The sequence below is a fragment of the Macaca fascicularis genome, chromosome 14 (assembly GCF_037993035.2).
Source record: "Macaca fascicularis isolate 582-1 chromosome 14, T2T-MFA8v1.1".
In the NCBI taxonomy this organism is placed as follows: Eukaryota; Metazoa; Chordata; class Mammalia; order Primates; family Cercopithecidae; genus Macaca; species Macaca fascicularis.
In genome coordinates, this window is record NC_088388.1 from 73,445,207 (window position 1) to 73,457,341 (window position 12,135).

At 44.9% G+C, this 12,135-nt stretch overlaps 1 pseudogene; it reads left to right on the forward strand.

The window, feature by feature from the left end:
- Positions 1-10,790: 10,790 nt before the first annotated feature.
- LOC102145439 (large ribosomal subunit protein uL4 pseudogene) lies at positions 10,791-12,135 on the forward strand (annotated as a pseudogene).

The window sequence follows — 12,135 nt, forward strand, 5'->3', positions numbered from 1 at the left end:
ACAGCCCAGTGGCTCATTTGTGGCCTGGCCATGTCTGTGCCAGGCTCCAGCTGGAACAGGATAAGTGATGGATTAGACATGGGCCTGGCCTTCAGGAGCTCACAGCAAACTGAGTGAGAGAGCTGTGTAAGGTATGGATGCCTCTTTAATTTTTTTAGCAACTGGTGCCAAAGTGTCCTGAGAAGAAATTAGGATAATCTATGAAAAACTACCCTATGGCCGCCTGGTACTTGGGTAGAGAAAGGGCGGGATTGTGTTGCATTAGACAAGGGAGGTTTACACACACACATACACACACACGCAAGCACACACACACGCAAGCACACACACATACGCACGCACACACACGCACGCACACCCGCAACACACGCATACACACATGCATGCATGCACACACACGCACACACACACATATGCATGCACGCATGTGTTCCGACAAAGAGAAGGGGGAAGACGAAAATACCCTGGGCTGGGAAGCTGACTGAAACAAGGGAATTTTGAAGAGGAAAGACCTCATATGGGAAATCTTAGGTGTAAATTGTGTGAACTGTGCAGTATACCCCTTCCCCCCACACTCCTCACATCCTTAGTACACTACCCAAATCCCCAAATGCCTGGTAGGATTGGATATTTCGTGGAAATCAGAAGCTGAAACAGAATCTCACCCAGCCAGATGAGAAGCAGCAGCACCATCTGGACTGTGTTTAATCAGCAGGAGGCCGTGAGACAAATGTCAGGAAGGAGGCTCTGAAGCTTCCAGACACAAAGGAATGGAGCAGAGTCGAGGGCAGTATTTCAGGCTGCAGCAGAAGCAGGAAGCGAAGGCATGTGGCTGTGACAGCAGGTGCGTGCTGTTGGATGATGCTGGCGCTACTGCAGTTTGACATTGCTGAAGAGGAAGGTGGAAGAAGGACCAGACCCTGAAGAGCCTTGAATGCTCCTGTCTTCTCTACTAAGAAACTGAGACTTGCCGGACATGGTGGCTCACACCTGTAATCCCAGCACTTTGGGAGGCTGAAGTGGGCAGATCATTTGAGGTCAGGAGTTCGAGACCAGCCTGACCTACACAGTGAAACCCTATCTCTACCAAAAATACAAAAAAAAAAAAAAAAAAAAAAATTAGCCGGGCGTGGTAGCATGCACCTATAGTCCCAGCTACTCAGGAGGCTGAGGCAGGAGACCCCCTTGAACCCAGGAGGTGGAGGTTGCAGTGAGGTGAGATCGTGCCATTGCAGTCCAGCCTGGGTGACAGAGTGGGACTCCATGAAGGAAGGAGGGAAGGAAGGAGTGGGAGGCGGGGAGGGAAAGAAGGAAGGAAGGAAGAAAGAAAGAGAGAGAAAGGAGAGAGACTTTATTCTAAAATCAACAGAGAACCACCAAAGGGTTTTAAGCAGGGAGTAACATCATCAGATCTGTGTTTCAGAAACATCATCCTGGCCGGGTGCAGTGGCTCACACCTGTAATCCCAGCACTTTGGGAGGCCGAGGCAGGCGGATCGTGAGATCAAGAGATTGAAACCATCTTGGCCCACATGGTGAAACTCTGTCTCTACTGAAAATATAAAAATTAGCTGGGCGTGGTGATGGCCACCTGTAGTCCCAGCTACTCAGGAGGCTGAGGCAGGAGAATCATTTGAACCCAGGAGGCAGAGGTTGCAGTGAGCTGAGATCACTCCACTGCACTCCAGCCTGGCAACAGAGACTCTGTCAAGAAGGAAGGAAGGGAGGGAGGGAGGGAGGGAGGGAGGAAGCTCATCCTAGAACTTGTGTTAAAGATGAACGAGGGCCAGGGAGGGCGGATTGGAGTAGAGATGAGGCTAGAAAAGATGAGGACAAGCAGGCATTTCCTTTATTAGCAGAAAACTTAAAAGAAAAGACTGATGATAGGAGGGCCTGAAATAGGGCAGGTATGAGGAGAGCAGTGGAGTGGTGGAGGTATCACAGAGCAAGGGGAAATGAGAGAAGTTAGTTGGGTAAGTCCACTATCTGATTTTGCCTTAGGAAGAAAATACTGAAAGGTAAGATACTTCAAATTAGTCAACCCCAAACATATGGAGTGTTTACTAAAGTACTATGTGTCAAGATTGTATGTAGGAACGTGTGAAGCCTCTTTCTGGGGTCTCTAGCAGCAGGGCTGTTTGCAGCCGTCAAGCCTGCTTAGGACCTGGGCTCGTTGCCTCTCTGTCCTCATTTCTGATCACTGGGTCTTTCAAGGAAGCTGGATTTCCCCATTAGCTTATCTATAATGTTCACCTGATAACAGACAATAGTCATTGCAGTGGTGCAAGGAAAAGTAGACAACACCTTCCACAAACAATATTCTGTAACTCAACAAAAGGGACTATAGAGCAGAACAATATTTAATTCACTTTCATCCACCCATCCATCTATTCACCAGGCATTCAGTTTCCGCCAATAAATATTTGCTAAGGGCCTGTTCATTCCAGTTTTAGCCAAGTAGGGTGCTGGGAACCAGGGATGAAAAGGCCTTTGAAGAATTCCCTTTCCATGTCCCCTCCTGCAGATTCCAGCCTTCAGTTCCTCCAGTCCTGCCTCCCTGACTGACAACACTCTAGATGAAACAGACCCCACAATGCCTGGCGTGCCTTTTCCTAAGACAAATGTCCACCACCACCTCCTAGCCCTGTGGCTTAGACAGACATGCTATGAAGCTCATGACCATCCTCAACGCCTTCCACCTTTCCATTTCCACGTAGTTAATTGGCCAGAGTTGTCTTCACCTTCTATCCAGTTCTTCTCACTCTTCATTCCTTAAATTACTGGACTCTCGCTCTTGCGACTGTCACTCCTCTAGCCGATGGAGGCCAAATTCAATGCATTCCTTTTTTTTTTTTTTTTTTTTCTGTGATGGAGTCTCACTCTGTAGCCCAGGCTGGAGTGAAGTGGCATGATCTCAGCTCACTGCAACCTCCGCCTCCTGGGTTCAAGCAATTCTCCTGCCTCAGCCTCCCAAGTAGTTGGGATTATAGGCGCCCACCACCACACTCAGCTAATATTTGTTTTTTCATTTTGTTTTGTTTTGTTGAGATGGAGTCTCGCCCTGTCACCCAGGCTAGAGTGCAATGGCACAATCTCGGCTCACTGCAACCTCCACCTCCCGGTTCAAGCAATTCTCTTGCCTCAGCCTCCCGAGTAGCTGGGATTACAGATGCCTACCACCATGCCCAGCTAATTTTTGTATTTTTAGCAGAGACGGGGTTTCACCATGTTGGCCAGGCTGATCTTGAACTCCTGACTTCGTGATCCACCTGCCTCGGCCTCCCAAACTGCTGAGATTACAGGCGTGAGCCACCGCTCCCAGCCTAAGTTTTGTATTTTTAGTAGAGACGGGGTTTAAACATGTTGCCCAGGCTGATCTTGAACTCCTGACCTCAGGTGATCCAACTGCCTCAACTTCCCAAAGTGCTGGGATTATAGGCGTGAGCCACTGCATCGGGCCAACATGGTCTTTTAACTGTCTGTTAACTTATCTGTCTCCAACCTGGGTCATATGTCTCTTGTATACTATTGTATCTCATATATATAGTGAATTCTAAGAAGAAACTCAGTGAACAAGTGAGGAATGAATGAATGAGCACTTGTCTAAGAGGAACCTGTCCATGGGCTGCTTAGTATCCTGAAAAAAATTTTGATAATCTGAGATTTAAAAAAAAACAAACACAAAAACTGAAATAAGTTGAGCAAATTGGACTGGGCCAGTTAGGAATTACAAAATGGGGAACTGTTGAGAAAATCTGTAGTTAGTCATGGGCCAAAAGCTGGAAGTGGTGGTTGACATGAACCATAGCAACGATGGCTCTGTTTATACTAAAATTATGAGGAAACAAAAACTGTGGTTAAGCAGAGAAGAAAACAGAGCAGTCATACAGAAAGAAGCAATGAGGTCAAAAGACAATGAGGCAAAGAGAGCAGCTCACTCCCTCAAGACTGTGTCTGCAACAGCCCTTGCCCTTCTTCACCTGACATGAAAGCTAAGCCCACGTAACAGCTCCTCAGGAAGTCTCCCTGACCAGCAGTGTTTGGGGGCAGAAAGCAATGTTCTCTGAAAAAAGGATCATATGCTTCTTTCTAGCCCTGAATGCCAACCCCACCTGACACACATTGTAAGAATTCAGAGGCCAGGTGCAGTGGCTCACGCTTATAATCCCAGCACTTTGGGAGGCCGAGGTTGGCAATCACCAGGTCAGGAGTTCGAGACCAGCCTGGCCAACATGGTGAAACCCCATCTCTCCTAAAAATACAAAAATTAGCCCAGCTACTCGGGAGGCTGAGGCAGGAGAATTGCTTGAACCTCGGAGGCCTATAATCCCAGCTACTCAGGAGGCTGAGGCAGGAGAATTGCTTGAACCTGGGAGGTGGAGGTTGCAGTGAGCCAAGATCATACCACTGCACTCCAACCTGGGTGGCAGAGGGAGACTCTGTCTCAAAAAAAAAAAAAAAATTTCAGAAATGATGTGCTTAAGACAAAACTGCCCATAGCCAGTTTTCAGTTATCTTCACTTTTAGCATCACTACTCCAAGCACTCTCCCCACCCCCAAGGGAAGGGAGAAAGGAAAAAAATTATACAAAGCATATGCAAGGTGGGGATGGGAGGTCCTCATGCTCTTTTTCTGAATGTCTGAGGCAGCAAAGGTAGAGACATGAACATCTGGTGAGCGAGCTGAGGAATAAACAGGCTAGGGTGTGAGTGTGGCTGGGAGCATGATGGGGTGGTATACGTATGGAGCAGGAAAACCAGTATCACAGTGTCCTCTTGGCTCACCCACTTAGTTTTGGTAACTGAGGGATTTTGCATTGATTTTTATAGTACTGATAAGGTGTTTTAGAACAAGCACCTGGAGACTTATCTCACTGTCCTTGAGCTCCTACGTCACCAGCTGTCAAGAGGGTAATGTGTCCTGGCCTGGCCTGGGTAGCTATACATTCCCCAAGACAGTCTATGCAAGATACACATGTTCTCATAAAACTTTATGAGAACTTTAAAAAATGCGTTTATTTTTGAGATAGGGTCTTGCTTTGTCACCCAAGCTGGAGTGCAGTGGCATGAACATAGCTCACTGCAGCCTTGACCTCCTGGGCTCAAGTGATCCTCCTGCCTCAGCCTCCTGAGTAGCTAGGACTACAGGCACAAGCCACCACACCTGGCTATTTTTTTCTTTTTCTTTTTCTGTAGAGATGGGATTGCCCTGTGTTGCCTAGGCTGATCTCAAACTCCTAGACTCAAGCGATCCTCCCACCTCAGCCTCCCAAAATGTTGGGATTATAGGCATGAGCCACCGTGCCTGGCCTAAACAACTTTTTGAAAAAGAAGAAATACAGGCTTGTGATGTATTATTAAAAGTTGTAACAAAGACAGCACTCTGGCCGGGTATGGTGGTTTACGCCTGTAATCCCAGAACTCTAGGAGGACAAGGTGGTCGGATCACTTAAGGCCAGGAGTTTGAGACAAACCTGGCCAACATGGTGAAACCCTGTCTCTACCAAAAATATAAAACTTATCCAGGCGTGGTGGTGCTCACTTGTAGTTCCAGCTACTCAGGAGGTTGAGTTATGAGAATCGCTTGAACCCAGGAGGGAGAGGTTGCAGTGACCCGAGATTGCACCACTGTACTCCAGCCTGGGCAATAGAGCAAGACTCTGTCTCAAAAAAAAAAAAAAAAAAAAAAAAAAAAAAAAAAAAAAAGACAGCACTCTGATTTCATTTTTATATATTTCTCCAAATGAAAGGAAGGATTACATGGTATATATTCCTGGTATCCAGGCCCAAAGTTTTTCCCTGATTTCCTCTGATCTGGTGAGCTGCCTCCTCTGAGTTCTTCTGGCACGCTGTGATTCCCTCACACTGTATTGCTGTTTGCCCTATACAGACTGTAAACTCCCAGAGATGAAGACCATGCTGTGTCCCCATTAATCACATAGAGCCTGGTATACAAGAGGCCTTTAGCAATGTTCATCGAATGAATGAATGAATGAATGAGTGATCTAATTACTAAATACATCTGTGTCAACAAAAAATATATTGGTGTTAAGATTACTTCTTTTTTTGTTTTGTTTTGTTTTGTTTTGTTTGTGTTTGATACAGGGTCTCACTCTGTTGCCCAGGCTAGAGTGCAATGGCAGGATCTCAGCTCACAGCAACCTCCACCTGCCAGGTTCAAGTGATCCTCCCGCCTCAGCCTCCCAAGTAGCTGGGATTACAAGTGTGAGCCACCACACCTGGCTAATGTTTGTATTTTTCAGTAGAGACATTGTTTCCCCATGTTGGCGAGGCTGGTCTCAAACTCCTGGCCTCAAGCGATCCTCCTGCCTTGGCTTCCCAAAGTGCTGGGATTATAGGCGTAAACCAGAGCCTGGTCTTAAGATTACTTTAATCTTATACATCTTAGTTGACCTGTTACCCGCTTGGAATGTTACCCCCAATAAACCTGTAGTATCCCGGAAGGCCAGCCAACTGGTAGGGTTCCTAAGTTGCCCCCAAGGGCTTCCTTTCCTGTGCAGAGGCCTGGCTTCCTTCCCCCCTCTGAGTCTGGGAACCCTGCCTGCACAAAGGTTGATTGCTCATCACCCTGCCCCAATATTGAGCCCTGTCTAGATTTCCCACTCCATGCCCCATCAGAATCATTAGATTCTCTGATGCGATTATTTCTGGGATGAGGCAGGGACGAAGAAGACAGAGGAGGGTCAACCTTCTACTTCTGACACTTAGGTTCTTTTTTGAGGCATGGAGGCTGAGGTCCTATGGTTCCCACTGCTGGTGGCACCTGACGCCAACATCCCCGACAGTTTTGTCTGGCCTCTCCTTTGGTTAGAAAATGCTTTGGCTGATTGATTATTCTGGCTTCTGGAGAACTGCTTTTGTTCTCAACATGAGGCACCATCCTTAAGGAATAAGGAGTGAGTGTTTTTTTTGTTTTTGTTGTTGTTGTTGTTGTTTTTTAAAGTGACATTTAAGATGTTGTAGGTAGGAATGGTGGTTCTAGTCCTTTTTGGAGATTACCTTTTACATTTTATTTTATTTTTTTAATGGAGTCTCACTCTGTTGCCCAGGGTGGAGTGCAATGGCATGATCTAGGCTCACTGCAACCTCCATCTCCTGGGTTCAAGCAATTCTCCTGCCTCAGCTTCCCAAGCAGCTAGGATTACAGGTGCCTGCCACCACGCCCAGCTAATTTTTGTATTTTTAGTAAAGATGGGGTTTCCGCATGCTGGCCAGGCTGGTCTCTAACTCCCAACCTCAGGCGATCTGCCCGCCTCGACCTCCCAAAGTGCTGGGATTATAGGCATGAGCCACCTCGCCCGGCCACCTTTTACATTTTAAATAGCGAAACATTACAGATGATTGGAATAAAAAGAGTTAATTTAACATTACTATATGCTCCATTTTTTTCAAAATGAAAATATGTTCATTCTTTTCTGATTATAAAAATGATACAGACTCTTGGCCGGGTGCAGTGGCTCATACCTATAATCCCAGCACTTTGGGAGGCTGAGGCGGGCAGATCACCTGAGGTGGGGAGTTCGAGACCAGCCTGACCAACATGGAGAAACCCCATCTCTACTAAAAATACAAAATTAGCTGGGTGTGGTGGCGCATGCCTGTAATCCCAGCTACTCGGGAGGCTGAGGCAGGAGAATCACCTGAACCCGGGAGGCGGAGGTAGCAGTGAGCCGAGATTGCACCATTGCACTCCAGCCTACGCAACAAGAGTGAAACTCCATCTCAAAAAAATAAATAAATAAAAATGATACGGACTCTTGTTAACACTTCCAAACACATATAAGAAAAAATAGATATAAAGAAGAAAACAAAAATCAGCCAAATGCTATTGTGTAAAGACAACCACAGTGTCGAGAACATGGTGTTTGGGCACACCTGGGCTGGAAACACATCTTTACCACTTACTTAATTTCTCTGAGCTCCAGTTTCTTCATCTGTACAATAGGGATAATAATTTAAGCTAAATGACATCTAGAAAATAGAGATAATAGTGGGTAGGTAATAATACTTTATCAGTTGTTTCAAATATTAAATGAAAATATTCAAGTAAAAGGCCTAGCATAGTGCCTACACATGCAGTGAATGGTAATTCATAGTGGACACTCTTTGAGGTCTCCTTGTTTCTCAATCCTATATTTTTCCCCTTAAATCTCACTGCTTTTGGTGTAATTACACCTAAGTTAGGACAGGCGCGGTGGCTCATGCCTGTAATCCCAGCACTTTGGAGACCAAGGTGGATGGATCACCTGAGGTTGGGCGTTCAAGACCAGCCTGGCCAATATGGTGAAACCCCATCTCTACTAAAAATATAAAAATTAGCCAGGTGTGGTGGCAGGTGCCTGTAATCCCAGCTACTCAGGAAGCTGAGGCAGGAGGATTGCTTGAGCCTAGGAGGCAGAGGTTGCAGCAAGCCAAGATCGTGCCACTGCACTCCAGCCTGGGTGAGAGAGCGAGACTCTGTCTCAAAACACCAAACAACCAAACAAACAAAAAAACTAAATCAGTAAACATTTATTAAGAAGCTATTAGATGCTGCTGGTGGTGGTGTCATTATTATTGTTACATTAGGATGAGGCTAGTTGTAAAGTCCTACTTACTACCTACTACTTAGTTATTTGTTTAAGCAAACCTTGTCTTAGAACTTACATGGAATTGTTTTCTACTCACTCTTCCCATTGACAACACAAAATCAGTCTCAAATTTGGGCCCTTTTTTGGTGAAGGGATAATTGAATCTAACAGGATTGGCTGAGGATTAAATGAGCCACTCTAGGCAAAGTACTCAAAACATGGTATGTGCTCAATAAATGATAGTTATTATCATGCAAGCAATGTATACAACCTACAACACTCTTCATTCAGGATTTATGGGAGTAAAAGTACAGAGGAGTTCTCTTTTCTGGAGTCTTTTCTGGTTTACTTTTGACCTTAAAATGAAGCCTTCAGGCATTATCTAGATAAAATACTAATCTCCTGGACACAGTCCTAGGCTTCTTCACTGGCATTTGCTAGCTGTAGTTCCCTTCCAAATCTAATCAAAGGTCTATACTTCCCGCAACCTTCCCTTACCTCCAACACCTGACCCAAAACTTTCAATGTTAACTTTTGCCTGGACTCTATGTTGTCATATCATGTGATACTCAACATATCCAATTTGTTACTTGTTTTCTACTGAAAGCAATTCTCACTTGACTGATGTGCACAGGAATCCCAAAATTCTGCAATAAAAAGTGTTAGAGTTTACTGTACTTATTATTGGTTTTACATGTACAGTTGTAAACTAATAATGAGATAGCAAAACACAGTGTTTAAGATCATGGATGCTGTGGCCAGATTGCCTGGGTTATAATTCTAGCTCTGTTGCTTTGTGACCTTGGGAAAGTTATTTAACCTCTCTGTGACAGAGTTTACTTTTCTGAATAAAGGGAATAACAACATGCTTTACTTTCCAGGGTTGTTATGGAGATTAGATGGGTTAATGTGTGTAAAGCACTTGGAATGGAGCCTATCAAATAGTCAGTGGTATGTAACTGTTTGTTATACAATAACAGTTGCCATTTATGGAGGCTTAGTTATCTCCCAGGCACAGAGCATGTTACTTTCAACCCTCTCAATCATGCAAGGTAGATAAATTATTTACAGTGATGCACGAGGGCTGGCCGGTACTTGCTTATGAGAGCTGAATGTTAAATTTTCAGAAAGTTTGCAAGTCAGTTAAACAGAGCCATTACTAAAAATTAAATTATATAAATGTGCAATCAAATTATATTAAACACAAGGCAATAAATATTCAAATTTCATCACTTCCTAAGTATTTTACTACTGTCTATGCTCTTTTCGTTTGTTTGTTTTTTTTTTTAGACAGACAGGTCTCACTATGTTTCCCAAGCTGGACTCGAACTCCTGGGATCGAGGGATGCTCCTGTCTTTGTCTCCCAAAGTACTGAGATTACAGATGTGAGTCACTGTGCCTGGCCTATCTATGCTCTTGAGGTTATTTATGTTTATTGTGTCTGTATGGTGGAAATAATGGTGTGATACTGTGCAACTGTTCCTAACTCTGCATTCTATGGCATCAATATCTGTAGCTTGAATTTTGCGATGTGGAGCATTTATACCACAGAAGTGCAACCACTTCAGATCAGGGCTTTTTTTATTTAGCAAGTTGGTTACTACACATTTATCTGTACATCGCTGGATATTATTATCTCTTCTTTTACGATGATAAAAGAGGTTAAATGATTTGCCTAAAGCCACACAGCTAGTAAGTGGTAAAGCTGGGATTCAGGCCCAGATTTTTGTTTGTTTGCTTTCTTGCTTTTTACAAGAAAAATTGTTTCCAAAGCCTATATGCTTTTCATTCAGTTACCCTCCAAATTGGAAAAGAAATAGTCAAACTGGGTAGACCTTAGACACAGAAACAGAAAAGCTATCTCTTTTCTTCCCCCTCCAGCTCTCCTGCCCTTAATGTACACACTCAACCCCTAGTCTACCCAATCCTGTGCAGAGCTGTAGTCACTCCTTTCTAGTCCCATTATCCCAACCCAGACTTACAGATACCTTTCATTATTTATCTTGATTTGATAATTACTGCCTTGCTTTGCACCACTTTTGCCCATTATCCCTTCTTCCCAGAATTTCCTTTCTATTGTCCAAGGTTAAGATTAAACCCAGTCTTTCTAATACCTCTACCTATTTTCTATTTTCCTAGTTTGAGAAGGCTTGACACTGTAGTTAAGATTCCTCAAATACTTTTTCCTGTGGCGGCAGCCGGGGTGAGAGGAGCGTGGCTGTCTCCTCTCTCTGCCATGGCATGTGCTCTCCCACTGATATCGGTGTACTCCAAAAAGGGGGAGTCATCTGGCAAAAATGTCACTTTGCCTGCTGTATTCAAGGCTCCTATTCGACCAGATATTGTGAACTTTGTTCATACCAACTTGCGCAAAAACAACAGACAGCCCTACGCTGTCAGTGAATTCGCAGGTCATCAGACCAGTGCTGAGTCTTGGGGTACTGGCAGAGCTGTGGCTCGAATTCCCAGAGTTCCAGGTGGTGGGACTCACCGCTCTGGCCAGGGAGCTTTTGGAAACATGTGTTGTGGAGGCCGAATGTTTGCACCAACTAAAACCTGGCACCGTTGGCATTGTAGAGTGAACACAACCCAAAAATGATATGCCATCTGTTCTGTCCTGGCTGCCTCAGCCCTACCAGCACTGGTCATGTCTAAAGGTCATCGTGTTGAGGAAGTTCCTGAACTTCCTTTGGTAGTCGAAGATAAAGCTGAAGGCTACAAGAAGACCAAATAAGCTGTTTTGCTCCCTAAGAAACTTAAAGCCTGGAATGATATCAAAAAGGTCTATGCCTCTCAGTGAATGAGGGCTGGCAAAGGCAAAATGAGAAACCATTGCCGTATCCAGCGCAGGGGGCCATGCATCATCTATAATGAGGATAATGGCATCATCAAGGCCTTCAGAAACATCCCTGAAATTACTCTGCTTAATGTAAGCAAACTGAACATTTTGAAGCTTGCTCCTGGTGGGCATGTGGGACGTTTCTGCATCTGGACTGAGAGTGCTTTCTGGAAGTTAGATGAATTGTATGGCACTTGGTGTAAAGTCGCTTCCCTCAAGAGTAACTACAATCTTCCCATGCACAAGATGATTAATACAGATCTTAGCAGAATCTTGAAAAGCCCAGAGATCCAAAGAGCCCTTCGAGCACCACGCAAGAAGATTCATCGCAGAGTCCTAAAGAAGAACCCACTGAAAAACCTGAGAATCATGTTGAAGCTAAACCCATATGCAAAGACCGTGCACCGGAATACCATTCTTCGCCAGGCCAGGAATCACAAGCTCCAGGTGGATAAGGCAGCTGCAGCAGCAGCAGCACTAGAAGCCAAATCAGATGAGAAGGTGGCGGTTGCAGGCAAGAAGCCTGTGGTAGGGAAGAAAGGAAAGAAGGCTGCTGTTGGTGTTAAGAAGCAGAAGAAGCCTCTAGTGGGAAAAAAGGCAGCCGCTACCAAGAAACCAGCCCCTGAAAAGAAGCCTGCAGAAAAGAAACCTGCTACAGAGGAAAAGAAGCCTGCTGCATAAACTCTTAAATTTGATTATTCCATAA